The following is a 15,283-nucleotide window of genomic DNA, read 5'->3' as shown; positions in this document are numbered from 1 at the left end:
GAAGTGAAAGGGAGAGCCAATCAAATTGTTCCTTCCTTTGACTCATGACCAATAGGAAACGGGGTGGGAAAACCCGGCAGGGCAGGTCTTGGAAGTTTGAAATTGGCGGTTAAGCAGAAGGATGCAAGGTTTGGGGTTGCTTCTGTTTGTTCCTGGGATCTCCGGGGAGCTCGCCGGCGCTGCTTTCGTGAACACTCGCGAGGAGAAAGCAGCCAGGTCGCTCCGTCCGGTCGTTTTGGTCCTCATCCTGGCTAAAGTACTTGTTACTTTGGTAAACCAACTGGTTTTCTGCTACAGCTGAAGCAGCAGATGTTTTGAGTTTGACATTCCTCCTGCCTCAATGACTGGCTGTCCTGCAACAAACACGTGAAAGTATTGAGACTGATAGGACATTTAAAAATAAAAACTAGGAGTTCCCTTGTGAAGAAGCAGGTAAGAATCCAACGTTGTCACTGCAGGGGCTCCTGTCGATGCTGTGGCACGGGTTGGATCCCTGGCCTGACAACTTCCACATGCAGTGGGCACAGCTAAATAAATAAATTAATTTTAAAAATAAAATAAAGACTAGACTTAAACAGTCGGTTCACTATAGAGGAAATCCAAAAGACCAACCAACTTATGAAGATGTACTCAACATCATTTGTAATCAGGAAATAAGAAAAATAAAACCACGAAGAGATACAGTAACAGATTGGGGTGGAGGTCTGACAGTGTTTGCAAAGATGTGGAGCTACCCCCATTCGTACATAGCTGATGGGAGTATAAATCACTACAGCCTCCAGAGAAATTCTCCTGGGTTCCTCCATCCTGCTGCTCTCTGCCTAGGTGCCCCTTCCTAATAGTCTCTTGTTTTGTCAGAAAAAAAAAAGAAAAAATCAGTGCAGCCTCTTTGAAAAAGAGTTTGCCACTATTTGCTAAAGTTAATGATATGCACATTCTATGACACTCTTGGGTGTACACCTTAGAGAAACTCCTAGTTATGTACACCAGAGACGTTTATGAGTATGTACAAATAGTACTGTACAACATTGTAGAAAAAAGCTGGAACACAAATATCCACTAGCAAAAAAAGGATAATTTTTTATATTGCAGTGTTTTCAAATAGCAATGAAAGGGGACCAACTACGGCTGAACACAATAACAAAATGAGTTTCCAAAACAATGCTGAGTGAGGGAAGCAAAACAATAGAATAAAGTATGTTTTCAGTAATATAAATTTCAAAAGCAGACAATGCAAAAGAACATATTTAGAGAAGGATGTACATACAGGTGATAAAATCATAAAGAAAGCAAAAATCAAGATAGTGGTTACCTAGAGTTGGAATGGCAACCTTTCAGGATACTGCTATGATCTAATTCTTAGCTTGGCTGGTAATGATCTGCTTTTTTTGTTTGTTTGTTTGTTTTATAAATAGTAAATTTTGTGTATATTCTATTTATGCGCATGTTTTAAATTTGAAAAATTTGAAAGGGAGGTGGTCCTTTCTATACTTGTGGCCCATGGAAGTTCCCAGGCTGGGAGTAGAATCATAACTACAGCTGCCAGCCTACACCACAGCCACAGTGATGTGGGATCTGAACCAAGTCTGCAACCTACACCAGAGCTCTTGGCAATGCCGGATCCCTGACCCACTGATCTAGGCCAGGGATCAATCCCGCATGCTCATCGATACTAGCTGGATTCATTTCCGCTGTGCCACAGCAGGAATCCTTATACTTTTCTAATGCCTGCACTAGATATAACTGGAAATGCGTTATCACATGCAGAACTCGCATGTGCACATCAGTACAAAACCAAAGCCACAGCCTTGCTTAATATACTTCTTTTTTTCCCCAAAAACACAACTTGCTATTCATTCCTAGGACACAAATGATAGCTACTATTTATCAAGCTTCTCCCCCCGCCTTTTGATAGGCAAGAAACAGATTTATTAATAGGACGCTTGCGAGAGATGCAAATGGGCAGGCAAAGAAGGCTCTGCCCCCAGGATCCAGTGGGCTACAGTTTTATTATCTAAGGAGCTCCCCCCCTTTTTTTAAATCAAGAACTTATCTCAATCTTTACCTTAAAGCTGAGAGGCAAGAACTATAATTCACATTTTACAGACAGGAAAACAGCCTGAGAGAGAGGGAATAATCTTGAGTTGCTCAGCTCTAAGTGGTGAAGCTGGGTTTGGAACTTCTGGACTACCTGACTCCATATCCTTTCCCCTGTACAAAACCTGCTTTCTCAGAAAATGTTATAAATTCCCCCAGCATCTGCTTTTGTCACGGTGGAAGGGCTCACCCAGTCTAGGAAAATGTATAAAAATAAATACTTCAAATGTCATGAGAGGGTTAACCAAAGGTTGGGGATGGCAAGATGATTGTAGCCGCTGTTGACCTGATATAAAAAACCTCAGGGAGTTCCCACTGTGGCTCAGTGGATTAAGAACCCAACTAGTATCCATGACGATGCAAGTTTTCTCCCTGACCTTACTCAGTGGGTTAAGGATCCGATGATGCTGTAAGCTGTGGTTTTAGGTCACAGATAAGGCTTGGATCTGGCTGTGGTGTAGACTAGCAGCTGTAGCTCCGATTCAACCCCTAGCCTGGGAACTTCCACATGCTGCAGGTGCTGCCCTAAAAAGACAAAAAAAAAAAAAAAAAAAAGAATCTCAGAAAGGTGTACATGTGGATCTAGTCAATGCTTCTGGACTAGACTTTTCTAGTCCAGCCAAACCTATTAGTTCCCAGGTATCAGAAAGAGAAGTCTTTACCAGAACCCTGGGAATCGTTCATCCGAAATTAGAATACAGTGTTAACAGCACCATTTTGCAGTGCCCTGAAGCCTGCCTACTAATTTCCCATTAGAACAATTGCTAGCTTCTGCAAATCCTTTGTGAGACAGAAACAGGGAATACGCAATTAATAAAATGAATGAAGAAACATAAAGCAAAAATCACATTCACTCCACCAATTTTCTTTCAGAAGTAGTAACTGCACAAAAGTGTATGAGGAAAGAGGATCAGGAGGGACCAAGAGCAATGTGCCTATACTAAAAAGATAAGACACTGCCAAATAGGAATTCCCGCTGTGGCGCAGTGGGCTAATGATCCATCTTGTTTCCGTGGCTTTGCCTGTTCCATCCCTGGCCCAGCACAGTGGGTTAAGGGAATGACGTTGCCAGAGCTGTAGCTTAGGTCCCAGCTCCAGCTCAGATTCAGTCTCTGGCCCAGGAGTATACCACAGGTGCGTACAAAAAAGGAAAAAAAAAAAAAAAAAAAGAGGAGACTGCCAAATAGGATTAACTGTGGTTAAATCTAGGCTGACAGGAAAGCTGAGACCTTCTGTCTGTTCTTGCACAAAATTAAACCATTACCAGTTCTATGCAGAACATGAATCAATGATGATTATTGTGTTGGAGATGCTGGAAGAACAGCCTCATAACTGAGTCATAATGAAGGATATTATGATGTTTTTTGCATTCAATCATTCATTTATTCAAAAAAAAGGGAAAAAACAAACCATGTTTTGTGCCAAGCACTGAAGGTACCAAAAAGAAAAGGACACCCTCCTTGTCTGTTTTTGAAAAGCCCATGACAGTGGAGAGGTGGGGCTGCAGGCAAATGACTATGAAACTCTGTGATAAATTCCTGCAGCAATGGAGACTATAGTGGGCTGTGGCAACCAAGACAGAGGCTGACAAGTGGTATGTCACCGCAAATACCCAAATTGTGAAGATGAAAGCAATGTGATTGCCCTCAGAGTGTTCAATTGGGAGAAAACACAAGCAGAGATCAAGGCACCATAAAGAGACAGGAGGGATGACTGCAAGACTCCAATTAGACTTAGTGGAACATCAAGAATTGTAATAAACAAGGTGCTACTGTAGAACAGAGGGAACTATATTTAATATTCTTTAATAATCCATAATGGAAAAGCATATGAAAAAGAATGTACATATAGGTATAACTGAATCCCTTTTCTGTACACCAGAAACTAAGATGACATTGGAAATGACATTGTATACTTCAATAAAATAAATTTTAAAAAGAATTGTACATACCATCCCCCAGAAGGACAGAAAAAGCATCTGAGAAGCTAACCCCATTCTAGATATAAAGGGACAAAGTTATTTTGGTCTCTCTGACAAGAAAGAGTTCCTCAAGCTATTTTGGCTGTGGGTAACTTCTAAGTAATGCTTCTAGAAAGCACCATTAGCTGAGTGCTTTCTAAGAGCAAGCAATCCCATATTATCTGTTTCCCAGAGATGCGTGCCCATCACTGGTAGGAGAGACACTTTCAGGTCACAAACAAATGTCATTTATTTTTTAAATTATGCACGTTCCTGTGTTTTAGGAAGAAGTGTAGCTAGTCTATCACACCGGGAGTTGTAGGATATTTAGCAGTATCTTGGCTCACAGCCAATAGATGCCCCACCCATTAGCATACGCTCCCAGTGATGACACCCAAAAACGTCTCCAGACATTGCCAAATGACCCCTGGAAAGCAAAGCTGCCCTGAATTGAGAACCACCTGTTAGAAATTTATGATGTGAAAACGTCCATTGAATACATGAAATATATTTTATTTAAACAGAGCTCCCAAACAAGTCAAAACACATCCTAAATGTTTTGAAAATTTTAACTGATTGTCCGTACTTTTATTCTGACACCATTACGTTCCAGAAGTTTTCTCCAAGTCTGAATGAATGAGTTCTTTTCTATGGGATTTCCCCCCTCTTCTTTGACCTTAGACAAAGCATCTAACAAGGAAAGAATACATTTTCAAAATTCAATTAAATGGCAATTAGCCTTTCTGTCATTTAATCCTAGACATTTTTCTACAATGCTAGGGCTTCTCAGTTCATTGTGTTTCTTCAAAAATGTCATAAACTGTAAAATATACCTCTAATCCTTCAGCCCACTGATTTCAGGAGTGTTTTATAACCTCCACTCCACTTATAATACAAAAATTCAGACACATTATTCACAACAACTGCTTTCTAAGGACAGCTAGGAAAAAAATGTCATTAAATCCCTACAGTGCGCAAGGGAATTAAAATAAAAACCACAGACTAGGAGAAAATATCTGGAAAAGATATATCTGAAAAAAGATTATTCAAAATATGGAAAGAACTCTTAAAACTCAGCAGTAAGCAAACGAACAATTTGATCTAAAAAAGGGCCAAAGATGAGTTCCCATCGTGGCTCAGCGGAAACTAATCTGACTAGCATCCATGAGGACGCAGGTTCGATCTCTGGCCTTGCTCAGTGCCTTAAGGATCCCAAGTTGCTGTGGCTGTGGTATAGGCTGGCAGATGTTGCTCCAATTTGACCCCTAGCCTGGGAAACTCAATATGCTGCGGGTACAGCCCAAAAAGACAAAATAAAATAAAATAAAATAGAAGTGGGCCAAAGAGGAGTTCCTATTGTGGCTCAGCAGTAACAAACCCAACTATCCATGAGGATGCGGGTTCAATATCTGGCCCTGCTCAGTGGGTTAAGGATCCAGTGTTGTCCTGAGATGCAGTGTAGGTCACAGATGCGGCTTGGATCTTGTGTTGCTATGGCTCTTGCTGTGGCTGTGGCTCTTGCTGTGGCTGTGACCAGCAGCTGCAGCTCTGATTCAACCCCTAGTCTAGGACCTCCCATATGCTGTGGGTGTGACCCTAAAAAGACAAAAAAAAAAAAAAAAAATGGGCCAAAGATCTTCAGAGACAGCTCATCAAAGAAGATATATGAGCAGGAAATAGGTATATGAAAAGACACTCCACATCACACATCTTCAGGAAAATGCAATGCAAATTAGAATGAGATATCACTACACATCCATTAGAATGGCCAAAACCCAGAACACAGACAACATCAAATGCTGATAAGGATGTGGAGAAATAGGAATTCTTCTTCCTCGCTGGTGGGAATGCAAAATGGTACATCTACTTTGCAAGATAGTTTGAAGGTTTCTTACAGAACTAAACATATACCATATGATCCATCAATCACAGTCCCTAGTATTTACTCAAAGAATCCGAACACTTATGTCCATACAATGAATGTCAATCTCTCAAAATTAATGCAAGCATATACTTATTAGATAAACTGTCTCACAACTTGACTGAGCTACAAGAAGACAAGTACCTGGTTCTAGAAATATAATTAAATACATCCCATATCTTTCATCTGGGTTTTTCTTAGGTCTCCACATAATAATAATCTTATTATTTTATTTGACTCTCTACCTTTTTTGTCAACCTAATACTTATTTTTTAATTCATCGCATATGCACACATCTCAGGCACATCTCTAGCTGTGTGGGGGCAATCTTCAGTATCTTGCATTGTGCCTGGTCCTTGGGAGGCCTTTGAGAAATTTATATTCTCTGAATTAATGTGTGAATACATGAATAAATACATGTATACATTTGGTAAAGTGCTAGATTTAAAGTTCAGGTGAAAAAGACACTCATGTAAGTTTTACCTTTAAAAATTTACTTTTTTTTTTTTAATGGCCACATCCATGGTATATGGAAGTTCCCAGACCAAGGATAGAATCCAAGTCACAGCTGCTGCAACATGGAAACTTTAACCCACTGCCCCTGGCCAGTGATTAAGCCTGCTCCTTCACAACAACCCCAGCTGCTGCAGTCGGATTTTTAACCCACTGTGCCACAGCAGAACGCCTACCCTTAAAGGTTTTGACTGTGGATGGCTTTGAATCAGGTTGAACATGAAATGATTATCTAAAATCAACCATCATGGAAGAAGAATAAGAAAACACTGGAAGTCAATAAAAGCCATTTTAGAAACAAATAGAAAATATAGGAATTAAAGTGATTTGATTTATATGTTACAAACTATTGTATTTAGAATGGATAAGCAATGAGGTCCTGCTGTACAGCACAGGGAATTATATCCAATCCCTTGTGATAGAACATGATAGAAGATAATAAGAGAAAAAGAATGTCATATATATATATGACTTGGGTCACTGTGCTGTACCACTGAAATTGACAGAACATTGCAAATCAACTATACTTTAATTTAAAAAATTGAAAAAAAATCTGTCTCCTGATTTATACGTCAATTCTATCCCAAAAAATTAAGTTGAGAGTAATTTGATTATTTCTTTAGGAGGAGGACTAGAAAGGCCTCACCAGACTTCATTCATTCAGTCAACAAATATTTTTACTGAGTACCTACTGTATGTGGTGCTATTTTAGGTGTTGGGGAGACACCCAAAAATCCTTGACCTCAGGGAGTTCATGTTCCAGTAGGCAGAGAAAGACATAAGCAAGATGTGCTATGGAGAAAAATAACCCAGAAAAGGGAAGAGTTGCAATTTTAATGTGCTCAGAAACAACTTTATTGAGAGGGCAACATTCAAATAAAGACTCCAAATTTGGGAGAAATCCAAGCAAACAACTGGGGTAAGAGCATTCCAGGCAGCAGGATCAGCGAGGACAAAGGCCCCTGGCTGAGAGGGCGTTTGGAGCATTGGAGAAACAGTAAGGAGGCCATTGTATGAGTTTCCTGTTGCTGCTATAACAAATGACTACAAACTTAGTAGCTTAAAAACAATACAAATTTATTATCTTACAGTTCCGGGGGTCAGAAAGATGACAGAGGTCTCACAGTACTAAGATCAAGGTCTTGGCAGGTCTGACTATTTCTGGAGGCTGCCTGGAAGAATTCTTACTTCGCCTTTTTCAGCTTTTCAAAGCTAGCTATATACTTTGATCCATGGCTCTTTTCTCCATCTTCAAAGCCAGCAATGTAGACGTAGCATCTTCTCAAATCTTCTGCTCTCTCCCTCCCTCTCTCCTTTATTTGTCATATTTCTGTCTCCCTCTCTACCTCCTGCTTCCCTTTTATAAGGGCCTTGAACTTACATTGGACTCACCCAAATAACTCCTCCAGCGCAAAAGCCTTAATTTAATCACATCTGCAAGTCCCTCTGGCAATGTAAGATAACACCCACAAGTTGGATGGATGAGAATTAGCCTGTGGATCTCTTTTGGGGCCCACTATTGGGCTTACCAGAACCAGCCAGGTTGCAGAAGAATTCAGGCAGGCAAGGAGAGTAGGAAATGAGGCCAAAGATGTTCCTTTTTTATTTCTTATTTTTATTTATTTTTTTTTAGGGCCACACCCTCAGCACATGGAGGTTCCCAGGCTAGGGGTCCAATTGGAGCTATAGCTGCTGGCCTATGCCACAGCCACAGTGATGAGGGATCCAAGCCGCATTTGCAATCTATAGCACAGCTCACGGCAACACCAATCCCTAACCCACTGAGTGAGGCCAGGGATCGAACCTGCAACCCCATGGTTCCTAGTGGGATTCATTTCTGCTCTGCCACAACGGGAACTCTAAAGATGCTCCTTTTTAATGCCTAAAGCTTATTCATTAAAAAGAACTGTCTTTGCAATTTCATTCTTTAAAACTCACTGGGTTGGCCTTTTCCACAGACTAATACTGGGTTGCACTTTTCTACTCCTTCTGCTGTCAGAGTGCTTTGTGATGTTCTCTTTATTTCTCAAATTCTATTAATGTAAAAACACTTGGGGAGACCGCAATATAAATTATGTCAGCTCTCCATGTGTGGGTGCTGAAGAAGCCTGTCCAATTCTGAAGAGTGAACCCAGCTGGGAAGACTTTGGGAAAAAAGGAAACACAGAACATGAGATGAGGAGAAAGGGGTGTATTTTGTTGTTCCTTAGCATCGCTGTTCAGAAAAGCCCAAGATCTCAATTTCAGGCTTGTGTCCATTGGGGAAGACACTGTTCAGTCTTGCCCCTGGTATCCACTGCCTTTTTTTTTTTTTTCCTTCTTCTTCTTTTTTTTTTTTTTTTTCTTTTTTCACAGCTGCACCTGTAGCACATAGAAGTTCGCAGACTAGGGGTTGAATTGGAGCTGCCACTGCAGGCCTATACCTCGGCCACAGCAATGCAAGATCTGAGCCACCTCTGCTACCTACACCACAACTGCAGCAATGCTGGATCCTTAAGCCACTGAGCGAGGCCAGGGACTGAACCCATATCCTCATGGATACTAGTCAGGTTCTTAACCTACGGAGCCACAATGGAAACTCCACCACTGTCCTTTATGTCTTAATGGATTTGCCTACTCTAATACCTCATATAAGTGGAATTATGCAGTATTTATCCTTTTGTGTCTGGTTTATTTCTCTTAGCATGATGCATTCAAGGTTCATCCATGTTGTTATATGAACCAGCATTTCATTCATTTTTTTGTGGCTGAATAATAATCCATGGTATGGATAGACCAACAAAATGTGGTCCATTCATCTGCTGATGGTCCTTTGGGTTATTTCCATCTTTTGGCTATTATGAATACTGCTGCTATGAACGTTGGTGTACACATAGCTGTTTGAGTCCTTGCTTTCAGTTCTTTTGTGTATATACCTAGGAGAGGAATTGCTGGATCATGTCATAATTCTATATTGAAGTTTTTGAAAAAACTTGCGTAATTGTTTTCCACAGCAGTTACTCCATTTTACATTCCCACCAACAATGTATCAGGACTCCAATTTCTCCACATCTTCACCAGCACTTGTTATTTTCTGTGCTTTTTTTAAATTTTATTTTATTTTATTTTATTTTATTTTTTGCCATTTCTTGGGCTGCTCCTGTGGCATATGGAATTTCCCAGGCTAGGGGTCTAATCAGAGCTGTAGCTGCCAGCCTATGCCACAGCCACAGCAACACCAGATCCGAGCTGCGTCTGCGACCTACACCACAGCTTACGGCAACGCCGGATCGTTAACCCACTGAGCAAGGGCAGGGACCGAACCCGCAACCTCATGGTTCCTAGTCGGATTCGTTAACCACTGCGCCACAACGGGAACTCCATGTGCTTTTTTTTTTTTTTTTTTTTTTTTTTTTATATAAGAGCCATTTATGGGCATGAAGTGGTATCTCATTGGGCCTATTTATATTTATTTAGCAATAGAAAATGTTCATATGAAACTCAGGCATTTCTCCAAGTCACATTCATTCCACGCAATCTAGTAAACACCTATACTTCGTTTCCAATAACCTTTAGCCTCTCACCTTGGGGACTACCTCCTTCCATCAGTGGATTCCTCATCTTTCAAGCCCCTAAGGCACCACTGAGCTCTGCACTTGCCGCTCCGAAGCCAAAGCGCCATCTACTGGTAGAATTAGTCATTGTTCGGTGCAGCCCCCATTTTCACGCTTGTCTGTCTTAAGGCAACACTGCTTGATTATATTTTATATACCTGTTGATGTCTATTTGGTATTACCATGAAAGCAGAAAGCCAAAAACGATTCATAAAAGGATGCTTTTACAAAAATTGTATAGATGGGCTTTCTCCTCAAAAGACAATGCCTTCTCCAGTGTCCTCTTAATTGCACCCCTTCCTAAAATAGGAACAATAGAAAGGCAGCTGACATTTTAAATGCAAATGGTTTGTTGAATAATCTGTCCAAAAAAGAAACAAGTTTATTTTTTTCCAATCTCTTCCATCAAGCATTCTCTATCAAAACTCTGTTTTCCACCCTTGAGAGGCATCCCTAGCAAACACCATAACTTTCCATTTTCTTCAAGTTTTCACAGTTTCTAATCCTTCACCTCCATCCTCCCCAGAATAGGTGGGGCTTTGGAGTGGGGGAGGGAGAGTGGTCTGCTCCTTGGGCTGTTCCCTTTCCCTCCTTCTTCCTTTGAAACTCTTCTGCTGTTCAGAACAGAGACTAGAATTTAGGGGGAAAGTTTCCACCCCTACACAATTTTCTGACATAGAAAGTGGGTCCCTACTTGGATTTTTCCAACTACTTTCCCCCAGCTTACACCCTAGTGAAGTTCTAAGGTGTCTACTGACTTCATATGTACATACCCCACCCAACATCAAGAGTTCAAGCTGCTTCATTATGACCCTCTCTCTGCATTTCCACCTTCATACCCAAGCCATCTCCCTCCCATTTTTCTCCCTTTCCTTAGAGATCATAAGAAGTATTTCTAAGAAGTCTTGCTCTTAGAAAAGGAGATAATGTTATCATTAGACATAACTGAAAACCTAAAAAAACTGAGACTCAACTAAGAAACCATTAGAGCCAACAAGAATGCCGAAAAATAGCCCAATATAAGATGAACATTCAGAAAAATCAATAGCTTTCCATTAAACCAGCAGCAACCATTGAGCTAATGTTAAGAAGAAAAGGATCAATTCCAGTAACAACAAAATATCAAGTTCCTAGAAATAAGCTGAGAAAGAAAGAGCAGAGGCCAGACAAACTACAATGCTTGATTACAGACATAAAAATAATACTTAAGAAAATGAAGAACGGAGTTCCTGTTGTGGCTCAGCAGAAACGAAACCAACTAGTATCCATAAGGACATGGGTTCAATCCCTGGCCTCACTCAGTGGGTCTAGGATCCAGCATTTCTATGAGCTGCGGTATAGGTCCCAGACAGGGCTCAGATCCTGTTTTGCTGTGGCTGTGGTGTAGGCTGGCAGCTGCAGCTCCAGTTGGACCCCTAACCTGGGAAATTCCATATGCCACCAAAGCAGCCCTAAAAAGCAAAAGAAAGAAAGGTTAGAAAGAAAGAGAGAAAGAGAGAGAAAGAAGGAGAGAGAGAAAGAAAGAGAGAAAAAGAAAGAAAGAGAGAGAGAAAGAAAAAGAAAGAAAGAGAAAGAAAGGAAGGAAGGAAGGAAGGAAGAAAGAAAGAAAGAAAGAAAGAAAGAAAGAAAGAAAGAAAGACAGACAGACAGACAGACAGACAGACAGACAGGCAGGCATGGTGCATTCCCAAATTGGAAGCATCAACGTTATAAGAATTCCTTTTCTTCGCAAATTAAACATAAAATGCAGGACAAATAAATTGCAGTCTATTCACACCATGAACTCCTACCCAACAATAAGAATGAATGAACAGGAGTTCCCGTCGTGGCGCAGTGGTTAATGAATCCAACTAGGAACCTTGAGGTTGTGGGTTCAATCCCTGGCCTTGCTCAGTGGGTTAAGGATCTGGTGTTGCCGTGAGCTGTGGTGTAGGTTGCAGATGCGGCTGGGATCCCAAGCTGCTGTGGTTCTGGCGTAGGCCAGCGGCTACAGCTCCGATTAGACCCCTAGCCTGGGAACCTCCATATCCTGCAGGAACAGCCCTAGAAAAGGCAAAAAAAAAAAAAAAGAATGAATGAACAATTGATATAGCAACATGGAGAAATCCTAAAACCATTATGCTGAGTGAAGGAAACCAGAGTTAAGCACATACCTTATGACTGTATTTATGTAAAATTCTAGAAAGAGGAAACATTGATGGCAGATGGAATTGGGAATGGGGGGGGGTGAGGATTAATTGCAAAAGGGCATGAGGGACTTTTCCAAGGCTATAAAGAATGTTCTATATCATGATGGCACTGGTGGTTACATGGTGTATGCATTTGTCAAAACTCATTTAAACGTATTCTGAAATTAGGTATATTTATTGTGTGAAAATTATACCCCAATAAATTTGAAAAAGATGAAATGCAATTCTAATTGAAATGCAATTTTTAAAAACCCAACTTTAAGGTTTTGGGGAGAGGTGTGGCAGAGGCCCAAGACACTGAAAGTAAAATTCTTTGGAAAAAATAAATGCATGAGGCCAGCTAAGAAAAAAGCTTAAGTTCAGAGAGCCCATCAGCAAATCAACTGACCATCCTGGTCACCATGGGAACAAGATGCCTCCAACTCCTCCACATTACCCTCCATCATTAAGAAAGCTTCCTCCATGGGAAAGAAAAGGAAGAGTCTCAGCCATTGCTTTATCTCCACTTCTCCCCCCACACAACCTAGAGTGAGGCTACAGATAGCATAGGAGTCGGTTCCCTTTTACAGATGAGGAGGACCCCAATTGTTTTCTTCTGTCTTTGGAACAGGCTAGTCCATGAAGCTTTTTTTTTTTTCTTTTTTGTCTTCAGCTTTGAGTCCTAGATGTCTCTTCCAGAGTCATCCTATTACAAAGAATCATCCTATTACAAAGGGCCAGCAAGAGGTTCAAATCCCTTTAACTTTGTTTTTCTTTTTTAGCCACCCTGCAGCATATGGAGCTCCCGGGCCAGGGATCAGATGGGAGCCACAGTTGTAGCAATGCTGGATCCCTTATCCAACTCTGAGACCAGGCCAGGGATCCAACCTGCTTTCTGGCACTGCAGAGATGCTGACGATCCTGTTGCACCACAGCGGGAACTCCTCCAATCCCTTTAGAATGCTCCCTTTATCATGGAGGGCTCCAAGAATATATTATTTCATGGCACAAAAACGAGGACACCTATAAACCAAAATAAATTCTAGGGTTTTAAGAGGGGACATGTGCAAACATCAGATGGTAGATGCCAGTACACACTAAGCAGGAGAAGGAGAACAGTGATGAATTGATTTTGCCAACTCCCACGGTTTGCTGTTATTTAGGATAAAACACTTGAGAGAGGAAAACAACGGATTAATGCATCAACATCCTTTGTGTTCACTGCAGATGAAAGTATGACAGTGCTTTAATGTGACCAATTTTCCTGAGCATGAAGATTTTCCACGACCATTAAAACATTTCTCTTTCGATTGGTATGCTTGGTGGTTTATTTTTAGAAATGAAATTTCTCGTTAAGAGGTGATGTGGTTTGAAGATGATCACTCTTCCGAGCTAGTTTTCTCTCTGCTCCCCATTAGAAGGGTCTAAAAAGCTGACTTTGGAAATAAAGGCTTTGTGCCTCCAGGAGCACGTTTCCCAGCTCACTTCCCTTTGCCAAGTAAAAAGCATTTCTAGCACTAATAAAAAGGTGATATGCCTGAGATTCTCTATTGGATTTAACTCTGTGTAGCTAAGATTCTGGGAGGAATAAGAAATCATTACCATGTGAGATTTATTGGAAATATTCATGGCAGCCAATCAATGACAAATTGACTCAATATTTCCATGGTAACTGATGTATAGTTTTTTTGTTTTGTTTTGTTTTGTTTTCTGAATCATTGCAGTGTCTCTCTATTCATTGTTAGTCAATAAAATGAGACCAACACTATTAGGTGCCTTCCACACCTGGTGCAAATTAAGTGGAGCATATCACTCAGGTCTGTCTTATTAGTTGCCTAATGCTGTGTAACACTATTGCCACAAACTTAGTGGCACCAAACAACACAGACTTGTTATTTCAGGGTTTATGAGTCAGGTGTCCAGGCACACTGACCCAGATCCTCTCCAAAGCTACAATTGAGATTTTGGTGGGGGGAAGTGGTCTCACATCAAGGTCTGACTGGGGAGGGATTTGCATTTAAATTCATGTAGTTGCTGGCAGTATTCAATTCCTTCAAGCTGTAGCTACAACTTCTTGTTGGCTGTCAGTGAAGGTCACCTTCAGTTTCTTGTCATGTCCATAGAACTCACATGATGGTAGCTTGCTTCCTCAGTGCTAGCAAGGGAGAGGGTCTCAGAGCAAGACAGATTATAATTCCACGTAACAATTGCAGACATGACAGCCCATCACTTTTTAAAAAAAGTTTTATTGAAGTATAGTTGATTTAGAGTATTTTTATAATTTCTGCTATACAACAAAGTGATTCAGTTATACACACATCCATTCTTTTTTGGAAGATTAGGCAAAGTTCCCAGTGCTGTACAGTAGGTCCCCACTGGCCAACCATTCTACAAACCCATTGCTTTTGCCATATTCAAGTCACAGGTCCCATCCACACTCAAGGATAGGGGATCATAGTAGGACATGAACACCAGGAAGCCCAGGTCATAGGAGTGACCTTAGAGTCTGTCTTCCACATTGTCCAAATTGGCTGCCAACATCACCTTATGGATGACTTGGTTTAAATGGGGACGGCTCCATTGCCGTGACTGACAGTTGGACCATCTTCTGCCATAACTCTTTTAATTCAAGAATAGCCTTCACTGGAGTTCCCGTCATAGCTCAGTGTTTAATGAATCCGACTAGGAACCATGAGGCTGTGGGTTTGATCCCTGGCCTTGCTCAGTGGGTTAAGGATCCCGAGTTGCCATGAACTGTGGTGTAGGTTACAGACGTGGTGTAGGTTACAGACGTGGCTCGGGTCCTGCGTTGCTGTGGCTCTGGCGTAGGCCAGTGGCTACAGCTCTGATTCAACCCCTAGCCTAGGAACCTCCATATGCTGTGAGAGCAGCCCAATAAATGGCAAAAGACAAAAAAAAAAAAAAAAGAATAGCCTTCACCAAATCAAACTATAATGAGGTACCACTTCACATCTGTCAGAATGGCCATCATGAAAAAGTCTGCAAATAAGTGCTGGAGAGGGCGTGGGAA

The sequence above is a fragment of the Sus scrofa genome, chromosome 14 (genome assembly GCF_054392235.1).
Source record: "Sus scrofa isolate SSC_HxYL_T2T_F1_AM1 chromosome 14, Sscrofa_HxYL_maternal_Yorkshire_Landrace_v2.0, whole genome shotgun sequence".
NCBI lineage: Eukaryota > Metazoa > Chordata > Mammalia > Artiodactyla > Suidae > Sus > Sus scrofa.
Note: the sequence above shows the minus strand (reverse complement) of the source record.